General features: G+C 36.3%; 1 pseudogene; it reads right to left on the reverse strand.

Annotated features, from left to right (window-relative positions):
• Positions 1–11,139: 11,139 nt before the first annotated feature.
• On the reverse strand, positions 11,140–11,208 carry LOC129642437 (uncharacterized; annotated as a pseudogene).
• Between the last annotated feature and the right edge of the window lie 307 nt (positions 11,209–11,515).

Here is an 11,515-nt window from a genome sequence, read left to right on the forward strand (position 1 = left end):
CTACATGGTAAATTCTTTTGACAGGAGGCAGTTCCTTTTCTTCATTTCCTCCTTGACTCTATAATGAAATCCTAATGAATACTAAAGGTTTCTGTGAGTAGTACAATAATCGTCTATTGTATTACTGATTGAAAAGAACTTGCTGCATATTCAGAGAGATATAAAGGATCTGACTTTCAAACAAATAGTTTTGATAGACAGATTCAGGACAAATCTAAATTGTATTTAATTATGCTACTGTGCAGAGTTTTTATAATGGTTTTTCGCATGTCAAGTTAATATCTTTAAAATCTTTAAGAACTATTCTAATGTGTAAAGTCTATTTCCTGATTAGCTACATCCATTTTAATATTATTTCTACATCTTAGCACTCTTGGAATAATGACATAATGGTAATTTGGGAAGTCAAAATATTGTCCTAAATTAAACCTTTAGGGATAACATTTTGGGACATGTATGCTCACAGGGAGAGGTGGTCTTCTAGATTAATTTGATGGCCTTTCTAAGAATGAAAATATTGTTTTGTTTTCATGCACACAATTGCCTAAAGGCTTAAACTCAGTTTTGTAAAGGAAACACATACATATTGTGAAAAATGTGATGTTTCAAGTATGTTTATTATGGCATCCCCAACCTAACAAATGGCTTGCTATAGCCAAGAGCTTGAGGCCCCCAACCTGAACACATGTACGTATACTTCATCATGTGTGCTCACTATATCTTTATAACATTAACAGAGAAAAACATGAATGCATTCAAAAAGTTTGATCTACAAGATGAAACAAAAGTGATTTTTAAAATTTAAGTCTCAAAATAAACTCAGTTGAAACATTATTGCTATGTGGCACACAACATGCGAGCTAGTAGTTCACTGGAAAGTTTTGACTTAATTGCATTCTGTGTCTTGACAGTTCAGTAGCCTCACAATGTGATTTTCTGGGGACCTACCTGGTGGTGCAGTGGTTAAGACTATGTGTTCCCAATGCAGGTGGCCCAAGTTTCATCCATGGTCAGGGAACTAGATCCCACATGCCACAACTAAAGATTCACATGCCACAAACAAGAGCCAGTACAGCCAAATAAGTAAATAAATTAAAAATATTTTTTAAAAATGAAATTTTCTCAAATTATTCACCTTTTGGTATTATTTTCATTTTTTATTATTTGCTGTTTTAATGCATATGGTATCTATGATTAAAAATATCTTTGGTTCCCCCTTAGCCTGGCATGAAAAGCTACCTTTTTTCCCAGTCACAAAACTTTAACAAGACTTGGTAGAAAAATAAAATAGGACAAGTGAGTAATAAAAGATTTTTCATTTGGGCCACATACTATTTTTGTTGTTGTTCAGTCACTAAGCCATGTCCAGCTTTTTGGTAACCCATGAACTGCAGCGCACTGTCCTTCACTCTCTCCCGGAATTCGCTCACACTCATGTCCACTGAATCAATGATGCCATCTAACCATCTCATCCTCTGTCACCCCCTTCTCCTCCTGCCCTCAATCTTTCCCAGCATCAGGGTCTTTTCTAATGAGTTGGCTCTTCATATCAGGTGGCAAAAATACTGGCACTTCAACTTCAGCATTAGTCCTTCCAATGAATATTCAGGGTTGATTTCCTTTAGGATTGACTGGTTTGATCTCCTTGCTGTCCAGGGGATTTTCAAGTCTTCTCCAGCAACACAGTTCAACAGCATCAATTCTTTTGTGCTCAGCCTTCTTTATGGTCCAACTCTCACATCCATACACGACTACTGGAAAAGCCATAGTTTTGACTGTCTAGTCCTTTGTCATCAAAGTGATGTCTCTGCTTTTTAATACGCTGTCTAGGTTTGTCACAGCTTTTCTTCCAAGGAGCAAGCATCTTTTAATTTTCCAGCTAGTTACCATCTGCAGTGATTTTTGTAGCCCAAGAAAATAAAATCTGTCACTGTTTCCACTTTTCCCCCATCTGGTTGCCTTGCAGTAATGGCCCAGGTGCCAAGATTTTCATTTTTTGAATGTTGAGCTTTAAGCCAGCTTTTTCACTCTCCTTTTTCACCGCCATCAGTCTCTTTAATTCCTCTTCTCTCTCTGCTATTAAAGTGGTATTATTTTACTATTTCATATTTCAGTTTCTTTTTTTTTTAATGAATCCATATTTATTTATTTATTTATTTATTTTTAATTTTATTTTATTTTTATACTTTACAAAATTGTATTAGTTTTGCCAAATATCAAAATGAATCCGCCACAGGTATACATGTGTTCCCCATCCTGAACCCTCCTTTAAATTGCAAAATGAATGATGTTGAACTTTAGTTCAGCTATTGGTATAGTTTATCAATACCTTTTAACTTGGTTTTGTGAATAATCTACTATCTTGAAATCACAGGTCATTCACTTAAAGTTTTTTATTTTTATTTGTTTTAAATTTTTTGGTTGCATTCTGTGACATGTGGGACATTGGTTTCCTGAGCAGGGATCAGATCTGCACCTTCTTCATTGGAAACACAGAGTCTTAACCACTGAACCGCCAAGGTTATACCACACTTAAAGTTTTAAATGGCATATCTTCTGTGATTACTGTGATTTGATTCCAAAATTGACAAATCCTAAGGTTAATTGATAGAATCAATATAGGAAAAAATACATATAACGTTCTTTCCAAAACCAATTCTTGTAAATTGTCTTACCAAATTTGTATACTTGTGAAGGACATGGCTGACTATGGTCCATAGGGTCACACAGAGTCGGACATGACTGACGTGACTTAGCACAGGCACAGAGGACATAAACATGATATACAGCAACAAATAACTATAAGGTACACTTTGACTGAGGAAACAGTGATACCTCATACAATTCCTAAGAATGGAGTTAAAATGAGCCATCTCAAGTTGGTCTTGGATTTCGAAGGGGTAAAACTCAGTATACAAATACATTAATTATCAGATACTCATAAAAGAAGAGGTTAATCATCTTTAAAATATCTTTAAAGGTGTGTCTGAAAACTACATAAACACTGAAATATAATCAAGGTGATGTGGGGATAATCTCCTACAGTCATTGCTAGAATACGATTGCAGTTAAACAAGGTGGATGGAATCCAATCAACCATGTTATAAACTGTCAAAGGAAAGAAAGTATTTAGAGTTAAATACACGAAAATATAATTTAGAGAAGTGAAAATATAAATGACTAATGAATAAAGTTTCAAGTTCAGCTAATAACTTAACAATTAAAACAATAATTGAAATGTTGTTGCTGAACCATGAGAGATGCCGGAATTCTTGGCCTCCAGAGGAGAAGAATTCAATCGGGGACCAGAGATGAGGTTTGATCGCTCAGAGCTTTTGTGTAATAAAGATTTATTGAGGTATAACAGAGATAGAGAAAGCTTATGACATAGACATCAGAAAGGGTCAGAAAGAGTACCCCCCTGCTAGTCTTTAGCCAGATGTTATATAGCTACTAAGTGTAAGTAAGTAAGTGTTAGTTGCCTAGTCATGCCTGGCTTTTTGTGACCCCATGGACTGCAGCCCACCAGGCTCTTCTGCTTATGATATTTTCCAGGCAAGGTTAGTGGAGTGGGTTGCCATTTCCTTCTCCAGGGGATCTTCCCGACCAGGAATTGAACCCGGGTCTCCTATACTGCAGGTAGATTCTTTACCGACTGAGCTACAAGGGAGGCCTTTATATAGCTACTAGCAGTCTGATAATTAAAGAAAGAAAATGTCCCAAAACTCAGAGAATGGCACCAGGCCCCTCACCCACAACATGCATTTTGAGATAACATTGGCACCAGGTGAGTCATCCAGGGCCATAAAACAATTGACTTGAATCTTGAAGAAAGCGAGATTTTGATACAAATATATAGTTTCATTATGAAATTAAAAGAGGCTTACTCCTTGGAAGGATAGTTATGACCAACCTAGATAGCATGTTCAAAAGCAGAGACATTACTTTGCCAAGAAAGGTCTGTCTAGTCAAGGCTATGGTTTTTCCAGTGATCATGTATGGATGTGAGAGTTGGACTGTGAAGAAAGCTGAGTGCTGAAGAATTGATGCTTTTGAACTGTGGTGTTGGAGAAGACTCTTGAGACTCCCTTAGACTGCAAGGAGATCCAACCAGTCCATTCTAAAGGAGATCAGCCCTGGGTGTTCTTTGGAAGGAATGATGCTAAAGCTGAAACTCTTTGGCCACCTCATGCGAAGAGTTGACTCATTGGAAAAGACTCTGATGCTGGGAGGGATTGGGGGCAGGAGGAGAAGGGGACGACAGAGGATGAGATGGCTGGATGGCATCACTGACTAGATAGATGTAAGTCTGAGTGAACTCTGGGAGTTGGTGATGGACAGGGAGGCCTGGCGTGCTGTGATTCATGGCGTCGCAAAGAGTCGGACACGACTGAGCAACTGAACTGAACTGAACATAGATTAGGAGAACAATATATGAGTAAAACATACCAGTTTCTCAAGTTGGTTTTGAGCCTTTAGGTGGAAAGACTTGAAGACAGAGTCTATGGTAAATACATAGCACATTAACATAGCTTGAGACAAATATTTCCATAAGCAAAATGCATTGGTTAGCTCAAGGTTTGAGAAAAATTAAGTTCAGGTGGAACCAGGTGTCATTATGGCAACACAGAATTTTAAGAAAAACCTCTTTTTAAATTTGTATAGAGAAGGAAAAAACTATAACACTAGTTTGTTTCCTCCTGCCACTTAAGAGAGAGAGAAAAAACTTCTGACACTTGCAGCCTATTTCCTTCATTTGGAGACCCCTGGCCTTCCTGCCTGTTACCCTCTCATAATGAAATGTCTTTTTTACCTATCAAATTATCAAAGGTTATGAATAGATTAAAACAAAATGTTTGCAAATATTCAACAATTCTCATGCGTTTCTGGTGGAATGCAAATTTTTGCAACTTTTGAGAAGCTATTCTATGAGTGTTCTAAAGATGTATGATGATAATATAATAAATAAGTAATAATAGTGTCAGGGGAGTGTAATCTCCTCAGTTCTGTCTCATCTCAACAAAAATTTGAAGCGACAGACGTTAAAGCCCTTGGCCCATCACAGCTCTTGAACAGTCCGTGTTATAGTTCTTGGACAGATCAGTTTTATTTAGAAAATAAAGGAAAATACATCCTCAAGGCGTGAGGGCATTTTGACCCAGAAGATGCGAAGAGAATAGAGACAGACAGACAGAGATATATATATATATAGAGAGAGAGAGAGTGCGTGTGCACATGGGAGAGAGACCCCCGGCCCTTTGGCTCCTCTTTTTATGTTTTTTCCTCCCCCTGGGCCTGCCCTATGTAAATTGGGCTAGCCAGGAGTGCGGTTTGTTCTGCCTGAGGTCCTCACTCCTGTCCTGGGACCTTCCTTTGTTCTACTTTCATGAGCTTTTCCCTTTCATGTCTTTTAACAACCGCCATTCTGGACTCCTTTTTCCTATTCTAACTACCTAACAATAGTATCAAAAATAAGAAACTTTACAACATGTTAAATAAGAAAAGTAGTGTGTAAAAATATGCACGCGTTGTTCAGTTATGTTTTCTGTTACATTCATCTTTATGCATGGAAAAAAATGGTAGTAGGAATTACTAAAATGCTAAAAGTTGTATTTATATTCTGAAATTGCAGTTAATACTTATTATTAACATATAGATGTATTATATGGGCTTCCCTGGTGGCTCAGATGGTAAAGAATCTGCCTACAATGCAAGAGATATGGGTCAAATCCTTGGGTCGGGAAGATCCCCTGAGAAATGGCTACTCACTCCATTTTTCTTATCTGGAGAATTCCATGGAGAGAGGAGTCTGGAAGGCTACAGTCCATGAGGTCACAGTCAGGCATGACTGAGCAACTAACACACACACATAAAATGCTTAGGCAATAATGACTTACATTTGCTTGGTATTCTTTACTAACAAGTTTCCAAACTTTATGTAGATCTCTGGGACTTTATTTTTTTAATAACAATGGTACTATAATTTAATCATATTGTTGTATATAATTATAGTTCTTCTCTTTTTACTGTTCATTCTAGTTTGGGTTTGTTTGGTTTTTTTTTTTTTTTTTTTGTATAATAACCATCCAAAAATGTATTGGCTTCGAAGTACAATCACATATGAACTCACTTTTCTGTGGGTCAATAACAGGCTGAGCTCCAACAGGCAGTACTTAATGCAGATTTCACAGTGCACACACACACAAATGCAGCTGCAGTTTTATTTGGAGTGTGTAGGTTCTAGTGGCATGCCTTACTTGTATGTTGATAGTACTGGCAGCTAGTAGGTGATGGCAGTCAGCTCAGGGTGACAGAGTTAACTAGAAACTCATGTCTCCAGCAGGTTAGCCTGGGCTTAAACACAATGACAGTTACACGTTTCTTTAAGCAACTTTAACTTTCTGCTTATATCACATTTGCTATCATCTTATTGGTTAAAGCACATGGCTCAGAATCATCATGTAAAATTACTAAACAAGGACATGGTTTTAAGGAAGAATAAAAAAAATTAGGGACCATTACTGATAAAATATACCATACTCTTCAAATTTACTTCATATATACCACGATTTACATATTCATTATCTTGTTGACACATATTTAGAAGGGTTTCTGGATCTGTTGTTATGAATGCCATAATTAGAAATGCTTTTTTGTATGTTTCCTGTTCATAGGTACAAGAAATTCTTAGATCTCTAACTGAGAGGAGAATTGCCAGAGAAGTATGCAAATGGTCAGATGTATGAGATAATACTATCTCTTCCCCCAAGTATACTCTCACTGGCAATGGGCAGGACAGAAAATTGAAACACATCACCACCACAGCCATTGCAGTTGAAAAAATAAGATTATCTTGTCTTCAATATTTAAAAATAACAATTAAATTATAATATAAAAGGATAATTTTACTGATATAAGGAACAGGCTTTGTAAAACAGAGGATATGAATGTTAAAGTATATAATTGTTTGCTCAGTTATTATTTATTCATTCACAAAGATCTATTAAGTATCTAACAGAACACTGTGTTAAGGGACAAAGGTATATATTTTTTAAAAAGGAAAGTTCCTTGCCTTCAAGAATGCAATGGTCAATTTTATGAGTCAATTTGGCCATAGGACACCTAGATTAAATATTATTTCTAGGGTGTGTCTATGAGGGTGTTTCCAGATGAGATTAGCAATTGAATAAGTAATTTCAGTAAAGTAGATTTCCTCCGCTATGTGGAGTAGGCATCATCCAATCCATTGAGGGCCTGAATAGAACATAAACTGGAAGAATGAAGAATTCATCCTTTTTGCTTCCTGTTTGATTGATTGAGTTGGAACACCCCACATTAAAGTCTCTAGCCCTCAGAAAGAGTTATTTTTAGAACCACTTTGACAACTGTTTTATTCATGCTATTTCCAGGAAGGGGAATTGCACTACCCTTCCTGAGTATCCAGCTTGCAGATAGCAGATAGTGAGACTTCTTAGCTTCCACAGTCACATGAGCCACAGCCTCATAATAAATCTCCACACTATGAGTTCTGTTTCTTTGGAGAACCCTGACTAATGTAAAGAGCTTATGGATTTAAGCATTTTGAAAAACTAAACATTGACAGCAACAGCTGACACTTACACAGAACTTTCTATATATCAGATGCATATTACAAATATGTACACACAGACATATTCACACTCAGGTACTGTACCTGAATATCAAAGATCTAATATATACAGTAAAGAGACTAATGAAAAGAGAAATTCTTATAAATTAATATTTAAGATCAGAATGATACATTTTGTAAAACAACATAAATATTATAAGAATTAAGGAAAATGTCCTGTGCTTAGAAGATAGAATTAGGATATAAATGGAAAAAAGAAAAAAAGAGCTGGAGACAAAATGGAGAATAATTACCAGGAAAGTTCAAAGAAAGACTCATTGAAACATTCCTTGTAAATTATCTCTATTTTGATTATCTGATAATTCTTGTTCTGTCACATGGATTACAGAGCTAGAAGAAAGGTGAGGGGAAAAAAAGAAATACCAGACACTTAAATTATAACCCAGTAAGAAGGTCAAAGAAATGCTAGCTAACACTTTACTTCTTAGGGTAGATGAAATATAAAAAGAACTAAAAGCTCAAAACAGAAAAATGAGCCTTTGCCATGTAAGGGCCAAAGTTAAATGGGTGCCCAGAAGAATAAAAAAAAAAAAATGCCTTTCTTTTATCAAGCACAAAGAAAATTTAAGAAATAAAGCTTAATAATACAAATAGAAAACAGCCATCAGTGTGACTCAATGTTCATTTTGTGGGCTTGCTTCATCGGTTGTTATGTTTTCCAATCAGTTATAGTGTTAAATATCACCCAACAGATGAGAATTCAGTGGAACAATTCCAGCTGACTTGAAATTAGTCATGATAATGAAGAGAAAGAAGCTTCTGGACAGATCCCAAGCTTCATTCATCTGTAAGTTCTGAATTTTTGAATCAAAACGTTGTAAGGACTAAAAGTGCTTTTAAAAAGAAGCATAGTTTTCACAGTTTAAAAAACTTACCTATCGCTTGTATAATATAGATACAGAGGAGTAACAAAAAGTTAAATCATAGGGGTTGGGAAGAGAAATGAAAGGGAAGCATATCTGAATATCTGTGCAGTAACCAAATATCTAATTTTTTCCATATAATGCTTGTACCAGTCAATGTAAGCCAGCTTCACCAATAAAACAACTCTGCCACAATCTCAGTGGCTTAAAACTATAAAAGTTTATTCTCATGTTACATGCCTACTAAAGGTTTGCTGAGGTTTCTGCTCTGTGTGATCCTTATGATGAAAGTCCTACCAGAGCACTGCCAGAAAGCAAGACAAGAGAGAAACAGAAGGTCGGAAATCATGCAGGTAACATATAACATTGTTGCCTATATTTTATTGGCCAAACTAGACATATGGCTACACCTAACTTCTCAAGAACAGAGGCATGAAATCCAATCAAGGGCATAAGAAGAAAATAGAAATACTTGCTGGATAGAAATAGCAAACCCCACAATGCTCATAAAACCCATTTCAGTGATGAAACTAAGCCTCAAGGAGGTCAAATAACTACTCAATGACACTTGTTAGTAGAATGAGCAGCTTTGAAATCCAGGTGTTTCTGACTGAAGAATGTGAATCAGGAAATGGGCAGGATGAATGCTTGATTAATTCAATGTTACAAAGCCCTTGGTACTGGAAGTTGCCATCTGTGGAAGAGCAACATCACCTAAGAATTTAGTAGAAATACACAACCTCAGCCTCACCGAAGATCCTGAATCAGAATCTGTCTTTTAACAAGGTCTCTTGGTAATTTGCCTCAAGAGAAGCGCTATCTTAAACTTCTTTATTAAAGTCTCACTGGAAATAACCCATGGCTGTCCCCTGCTCCAAGCCTACATCTATCACTTACGAATTATAATACCTTCCCCCAAGTTTCCTATCACCAATACCCAAGCATTTCTGGGGCTCCTATGTAGGAATGTGATGGATACACCCATCTCTGCTCAACTGTAATACACCTCTGTTTAAACTCCCCACAGTCTGTCTCCAGGCACAGTGAACTCTCTTTCCCACCTCTGCTAGCCCTCAGGATAACACATATGTCCTATCTTCTGAGCTACAGCTGAGGAAATGGGTAGAGTGGACCTCTCTAGAAATCACATCACAAATGACTATCTGGGCCTGTAAGTAGCACTGCTTATGCCCCATATCAAACACATTCATATATGTACACACTTTCTACAGCCAACACTTTGCAAATGACTCAAGATCAGTCTGTTAACCCAATATAGACAATGGTGAAAGGATGACAGATAACTTTCTTTCATCTCTGTTGTGCTCATAGCTCTCTTTTATCTTCCTAAGAATATCAGCCCCAAAGAACTACACACCATACATACACTTCGGCCAAAAAAATTAAACTCATACATACTAGTAATCGTGTAAATAACACTTGGCATAAGGGGAACTTCAGATCAGCAGGAATTATCTCTTATAATTAACATATCACATTTAAGATACTAAATAGAAAATAATCATTTTGAGTCAGTCTAAAGGCTCTCATTTTGATAAGTGGTATTGCTTCATACTGCTTTCTATTCAAATAATTATAGAGAATATTATCCTCAAGTATCTTGGAATCTTTCTGCTGTTAAAAACTGGACAATAGACTCCAAATGGAGTGCTTATGCTAAGTCTCACATAGCCACCAAGACTTAATTACAATTTTTGCTCTACCAGAAATAGAATTTTAAACCAATCAACCAGGAATTGCCTGATCTGCACTAGTTAAATAATCTGCCTGTTTAGACTCCTGCCACTCCTAAAAGAAAGTAACTTTATCATAATCAATCACTTCTTTGCCCAATATAACTTCCTTGTTCTTGCTTTCTTCGTCCTATTTTTGTACAGCTTCTCATTTTGTACAGCTTTTCAGAGCTCCTATTTTCTAGTTTCAACACTATCTGCTTGAAATTTGTTTTTGCCCAAAAAAACTCTTAAAAGTCTTAACATGACTCATAAAGTTTATCTTTTAACATTGCTATTGTGCTAAGTCGCTTCAGTTGTGTCCAACTCTTTGTGACCCTGTGGACTATAGCCCACCAGGCTCCTCTGTCCATGGAATTCTCCAGGCAAGAATATTGGAATGCGTTACCATGCCCTATTCCAGGGCATCTTCCCAAGCTATAGATAATAATAAACAAAAACTATAAAGAATAAATTCCTTAAATAATTCTTTAAAGAATAAAGACAGCAAAAGAGATACTGATGTATAGAACAGTCTTATGGACTCTGTGGGAGAGGGAGAGGGTGGGATGATTTGGGAGAATGGCATTGAAACATGTATAATATCATATATTAAATGAGTTGCCAGTCCAGGTTCGATGCATGATACTGGATGCTTGGGTCTGGTGCACTGGGACGACCCAGAGGGATGGTATGGGGAGGGAGAATGGAGGAGGGTTCAGGATGGGGAACACGTGTATACCTGTGGGGGATTCATGTTGGTATATGGCAAAACCAATACAATATTGTAAAGTTTAAAAATAAAAGAAAAAAGAAAAAAAAGAGCAATCTATAAGGTTTATTTTATATTAAAATTGGATATATTAGAAAAAAAGAATAAAGAATAAATTCCTTAAAGAATAAAGAAACAAACTATAGAAATGATCCCTGAAAGTATAGTCTTGTGGTGGATTCATTTTGATATTTGGCAAAACTAATACAATTATGTAAAGTTTAAAAATAAAATAAAATTAAAAAAAAAAAGAATAAAGAAACAATGATAGAGAATGAAAAAGAAAACCCTCAATAATAAATATACTCCCAAAGGACAGAGTGTACTACATGAAATATAATCAGACTTGGGTTTTCCTAAATAGGACTGTCCTTATTCATTATAATTATCAATAATTGCACCTTGGATGACCTTTATTGGCTACAATACTGCCACTGTGCAAAACTTCCCCTTATTCATTTTAGAGCCTAACTCCTCC

The sequence above is a fragment of the Bubalus kerabau genome, chromosome 1, assembly GCF_029407905.1.
Source record: "Bubalus kerabau isolate K-KA32 ecotype Philippines breed swamp buffalo chromosome 1, PCC_UOA_SB_1v2, whole genome shotgun sequence".
NCBI lineage: Eukaryota > Metazoa > Chordata > Mammalia > Artiodactyla > Bovidae > Bubalus > Bubalus kerabau.